The following is a 6,645-nucleotide window of genomic DNA, read 5'->3' as shown; positions in this document are numbered from 1 at the left end:
AAATAGGGCTCTAAATGGTTATGAAACAAATATTGAGTTCCTACATACTAACAATAATAGGTAAGGAAATAAAGTGAAAAAAACCATATCTCCTTTACATAAGCTCAACAAAATATAAAAGAATTTCAAAAGCAGTTAACCAAAAATTATACAGGATTCATATGAAGAAAATATTAAATATTCTGAAATATATTTAAAAGCTGAAATAAATGGAGAGATACATTATGTTTCTTAATAATGTCATTTCTGACCAAAGGCAATATATCAATTCCTCAACAATATTATTTCTGCTACAAATGTAACTTAATCCCAAGAAAAAGTCTAACATAGAGTTATGTGAATTTGATAGTATTAAATATTAGAATAGTCAATGACCTTATTAAGTAAAGAACAAAGGAATAAAAAGCATACCAAATATTAAAATAGTATCAAGTTTCAATAATTTAAATAAAAGATTTCTGATAGTTAATTGGATAATCATATGCCTGAGACAGTCCCAGTTTATACCTCTTGTCTCAGTGTAATTATAATTCCTTTTACTCTCAAAAGGGTCCTGGTTTGGATTATGAATTATATGGCCACCCTATAAATTAATCATATGTATTTATCTCTACTTCCTCCCCAAACACTTCAGAAATGGCAGTAAATACATTTTTTAAGTACTGGTCACAAGGTCAAAGAGAAGAGATGGATGAATGACTGGATAGGTACATTTATAGGTGAATAGATAGGTAAGTGGATGGATGGATAGGTAGTTGAGTGGTTATATAGGTAATAAGTAGACTGATCATTCAACAAACAATGAACTAATAAAAAGAGGATCAATAGTTATATGTGTGTTATGGTGAGAATTAAAGCTGGGTGTGATGATCAAAATTACAGTGACTATTTTTGGAGGGAAATATTCTCTGAAGATATTAAATGTAAATTGTGATTTGAATGTCAAGGAGCAAGTTGTTCAAAGAGCTGGAAGGGGTGCTTTCTATTCAGGGACAATAACCACTGCAAATGCCATAAACGAAGACTAAACTTAGCTTTTTTGAGAGACTTAAATGTTTAGGTAGCTGAAGCATTGTAACCATAAGAGATGAAATCTGAGAGGTAGGCCAGATCATTTAGAACTTTGTAAGCCAGAGTAAGAAATTTGGATTTTATCCTAAATGTAATTTGAGGAAATTAAAGAATTGTAAGAAGACAAGTAATATCTGATAGACATTTTCAAGTGGAGAAGGTGTGGAAAATGAATTGTGGAGAACCAGGAGGGAGAAGACTATTGCAGTGGTCCTGGCAAGAGAAGGCAGTGTCTTAGACAAGAATATTAGAAAGAAAGGTGGAAAGAATTGTTTGGATTAGGGAGAAAGAGTTGACAGAACTTGCAAAAGATCAATGGAGATGGCTGTATGGAAATATAAATCCTGTATATCAAAAGGGCCATAAACATAATTAAAAATTAAACAACAAATTAAGAGAAAATTCAGTTTGTTACTCTGAAAACTATAAGATGCAAATGAAAGAAATTGAAGATGACACAAACAGATGGAAAGATAGTCCATGTTCTTTGACTGGAAGAATCAATATCGTCAAAATGACTATACTACCAAAGGCAATCTGCAGATGCAATGCAATCCCTATCAAACTACCAATGGCATTTTTCACAGAACTAGAACAAAAATTTTTTAAATTTGTATAAAAATATAAAAGACCCCTAGTAGAAAAAGCAATCCTGAGAAAGAAAAACAGAGCTGGAGGAATCAGGCTCCCTGACTTCAGACTACACTACAAAGCTACAGTAATCAAGACAGTATGGTACTGGCATATAAACAGACATATAGCTCAATGGAAGAGGATAAAAAGCCCAGAAATAAATCCGCACACCTATGATCAACTAATCTATGACAAAGGAGGCAAGAATATACAATGGAGAGAAGACAGTCTCTTTGGTAAGTGGTGCTGGGAAAGCTGGACAGCTACATGTAAAAGAATTAAATTAGCACATTCTCTAACACCATACACAAAAATAAACTCAAAATGGATTAAAGACATAAATATAAGACTGGACACTATAAAACTCTTAGAAGAAAACATAGGAAGGGCTTCCCTGTTGGCGCAGTGTTTGAGGGTCTGCCTGCTGATGCAGGGGATGTGGGTTTGTGCCCCAGTCCGGGAAGATCCCACATGCTGCGGAATGGCTGGGCCCAGGAGCAATGGCCGCTGAGCCTGCGTACCCGGAGCCTGTGCTCCACAACGGGAGAGGCCACAAAAGTGAGAGGCCCACGTACCACAAAAAAAAAAAAAAAAAAATAGGGAAAACACTCTTTGACATAAACCACATCAATGTCTTTTTGAATCCACCTCCTAGAGTAGTGAAAATAAAACCAAAAATGAACAAAAGGGACCTAAGTAAACTTAAAAGCTTTTGCATAGCAAAGGAAACCATAAACAAAAAGACAACCCACAGAATGGGAGAAAATATTAGTCTCCAAAATATACAAACAGCTCATGCCGCTCAATATCAAAAAAAAAACAAACAACCCAATCAAAAAATGCGCAGAAAATCTAAACAGACATTTCTCCAAAGAAGACATACAGATGGCCTAAAAGCACATGAAAAGATGTTCAACATTGCTAATGATTAGAGAAATGCAAATTAAAACTACAATGAGGTATCACCTCACACCAGTCAGAATGGCCATCATCAAAAAGTCTACAAACAATAAATGTTGGAGAGGGTGTGGAGAAAAAGGAACCCTCCTACACTGTTGGTGGGAATGTAAATTGGTACAGCCACTATGGAGAACAGTATGGAGGTTCTTTTAAAGCTAAAAACAGAGCTATCATATGATCCAGCAATCCCACTCCTGGGCATATATCCAGTGAAAACCATAATTCGAAAAGATACATACATCACAATGTTTATTGCCACAATATTTACAATAGCCAGGACATGCAAGCAACCTAAATTTCCATCATCAGAAGAATGGATAAAGAAGATGTGGTACATATATACAATGGAATATTACTCAGCCATGGAAAAGAACAAAACAGTGCCATTTGCAGCAACATGGATGGACCTAGAGATTGTCATACTGAGTGAAGTAAGTCAGACAGAGAATATAAATATCATATGATATTGCTTATATGTGGAATCTAAAAAAAAAGGGTACAAATGAACTTATCTACAAAACAGAAATAGAGTTACAGATGTAGAAAACAAGCTCATGGTTACCAGGTAGTAAGCAGGGGGAGGGATAAATTGGGAGACTGGGATTGACATATACACACTACTATATATAAAATAGATAACTAATAAGGACCTATTGTATAGCACAAGGAACTCTACTGAATACCCTGTAATGGCCTATATGGGAAAAGAATCTAAAAAAGAGTGGATATATGTATATGTATAACTGATTCACGTCACTGTACACCTGAAACTAACACAGCATTGTAAATCAACTCCAATAAAAATTTTTTAAAAACCAATCAAAAAATGGGCAGAAGATCTAAATAGACATTTCTCTAAAGAAGACATACAGAGGGCCAAAAAGCACATGAAAAGATGCTCAACATCGCTAATTGTTAGAGAAATGCAAATCAAAACTACAATGAGGTATCACGTCACAATGGTCAGAATGGCCATCATCAAAAAATCTACAAACAATAAATACTGGAGAGGGTGTGGAGAAAAGGGAACCCTCCTACGCTGTTGGTGGAAATGTAAATTGGTACAGGCGCTATGGAGAACAGTATAGAGGTTCCTTAAAAAACTAAATATAGTATTACCATACGACCCAGCAATCCCACTCCTGGGCATATATCTGGAGAAAACCATAATTCAAAAAGATGCATGCATCCCAATGTCCATTGCAGCACTATTTACAATAGCTAGGACATGGAAGCAACATAAATGTCCATCGACAGAGGAATGGATAAAGAAGATGAGGTACATATATACAATGGAATATAACTCAGCCTAAAAACGAATGAAATAATGCCATTTTCAGCAACATGGATGGACCTAGAGATTGTCATACTAAGTGAAGTAAAACAGAGAAAGACAAATATCATATGGCATCACTTACCTGTGGAATCTAAAAATAAATGATAGAAATGAACTTATTTACAAAACAGAAACAGACTTACAGATATTGAAAACAAACTATGGTTACCAAAGGGGAAAAGTAGTGGGGAGGGTTAAATTAGGAGCTTGGGATTAACGTATACACACTACTATATGTAAAATAGATACTCAAGAAGGACCTACTGTATAGAACAAGGAACTCTATTCAATATTCTGTAATAACGCATATGGAAAAGAATCTGAAAAAGAATGGATATATGTATAAGTGAATCACTTTGCTGTATACCTGAAACTAACACAACATTGTAAATCAACTATGCTCCAGTATAAAATAAAAATTGTTTTTAAAAAAGAGAAAATAAAAAAAAAAAAAGAGAAAATATTTGAACATACATAACAAAGGATTAAGATAAAATATATTTATCTTAGAATAAAAAAGGCATATATAAAAAAGGATTAATAGTCAAAATATACAAACAAAGCTAGAAATCAGTAAGAAAAAGACAAGCAACCCAGTGGAAACATGTGCAATGTTAAAAAAGATAACTTATAGAAAAATTACAAAGGGAAATAACGTGCAAAAATATTCAACCCCATCAAAAAACAAAGACACATAAAATATCACTTTAGTCTGATTGGAAAAATTAATATATAAAATGGGAAATATAATAAAAGAGAAAAATATACCAGTTCAAATGTTATGTATTGCTTGAGATGATGAGGAAATAAATACTCTCATACTCTACTAGTGGGAATACAAATGAATATAGAAATTTAGAGGGTTGTATGTTCTCCATTGATCAAGTTTTTCAACTGACTATGGAATTTTCCAGGTATTTCTTCTAGAGGTACACTTTCAAGTGTGTACATGAAGGCACATAAAAAACAAAATTCATTGCGGGAATATCTGTAACAGAAAAAAAAGGAAACCATCTCTTTGTTCATTTTTAGTGACACTCACATCATGAAATATAATGGAAGTACTCTGAAGGTATTTACAAGAGTGACATCAACACGTGTATTTACTTGGAAACATCTCTATGCTGTGTTAGGAGGAAAAAAATGAAGTCATGGAACAATATGAGTCTGGATTTATTTATATGAAGAAAACTAAAACTACATGTGAATGTACGTAAATACATAGAATACTCTCTGGTAAGCTATAAGTTAATGTTTAACAGTGGTTCAACAGCAGGGTAGGGAATTAGTCTCGATTAGGGGAAAGCTGATGAGTGAAAGAGCACTTTTCCTTTTTACTCCCTACATTTCTACATTTTTTGAATGTTTAGTAGCCTATATTATGTGTTACTTGAGTAATTCTCTTCAAATATTTTTAAAGATTTGTTCACTTTTTGAAGTCTAAATATGTTGGGTAGTGAAACAATCTTGGCGATCATCAGTGTCTTGGAAAGGATTATGTCAACACTCATAGAAGGGGCTTTAATGCTAAACAGTTGTGACACTTTGGGAGGAATTTAAATTTAATAAATCTTTACTGCACAGTAAGTACTGTACACATCAGTACAGTCCAACATGGAGCCTGGTCAAATGGCATTAAAGAAGTCCAAAAGAAGTGCTCCAAGAGGAGCCCAAGAACTTGGTGGAATGGAAGGAGCAAGGTAGTGATCTGTAATCCCTATAAAGTGAAGCAGCTTTGAAAACCTTTTTTCTTGAACAGAACACTTTTGTATCCTTAAAATGAAGTCTTATGGGGGGCTTCCCTGGTGGAGCAGTGGTTGAGAGTCCGCCTGCCGTTGCAGGGGACCGGGTTCGTGCCCCGGTCCGGAAAGATCCCACATGCCACGGAGCGGCTGGGCCCGTGAGCCATGGCCGCTGAGCCTGCGCATCTGGAGCCTGTGCTCCGCAACGGGAGAGGCCACAACAGTGAGAGGCCCGCGTACCGCAAAAAAAAAAAGAAAAAATGAAATCTTATGAAAATCTCACTATTTAAAATTGATAAAAGTAGCATTTCTCTCATCAAAGGATGTTAAAGGCCAGAGCCCCGCCCCCTCCACTCCTTGGTCAGGACGGCCACCTTCCCAAGGGACACCTGAGGCCCTACAGAACATTCCTTGAAAACCTCTAGTCTAGACCACTTTTAAAGCCTTTTTAATCTCTACAAGTACATCATTTTTATTTACTAAACATAATTGATGTGAGCCAACCAAATGAAAGCCCCAGTGAGCGTAGTGTGATGTGTAGGTAGAATTTGACTGAGGGATATGAGGAAGGAGAAGCCGAGTCCTGGAAGATCCCACATGCCGCAGAGCGGCTAGGCCCGTGAGCCATGGCCACTGAGCCTGCGCGTCCGGAGCCTGTGCTCCGCAACGGGAGAGGCCACAACAGTGAGAGGCCCGCATACCGCAAAAAAAAAAAAAAAATCTATTTGGAGAGCTAAGACTACCCCTCATATGTGAAACAATTTCAGGAGAATACGAGGCAGCACGGTATTAGCTATTCAACTGCATGGTATATTCTAGAATTTGGGGAGCTTTGAGTTATTTTTCCAGGAATGATGATAAATTTATACCCCTCTCATTTCACCCTCTCCAGAGCTGGCTGAG

Source organism: Orcinus orca, chromosome 3, assembly GCF_937001465.1.
Source record: "Orcinus orca chromosome 3, mOrcOrc1.1, whole genome shotgun sequence".
Lineage (NCBI taxonomy): Eukaryota > Metazoa > Chordata > Mammalia > Artiodactyla > Delphinidae > Orcinus > Orcinus orca.
The sequence above is the reverse complement of the archived record's forward strand: the minus strand, read 5'-3'. Positions refer to the sequence as shown.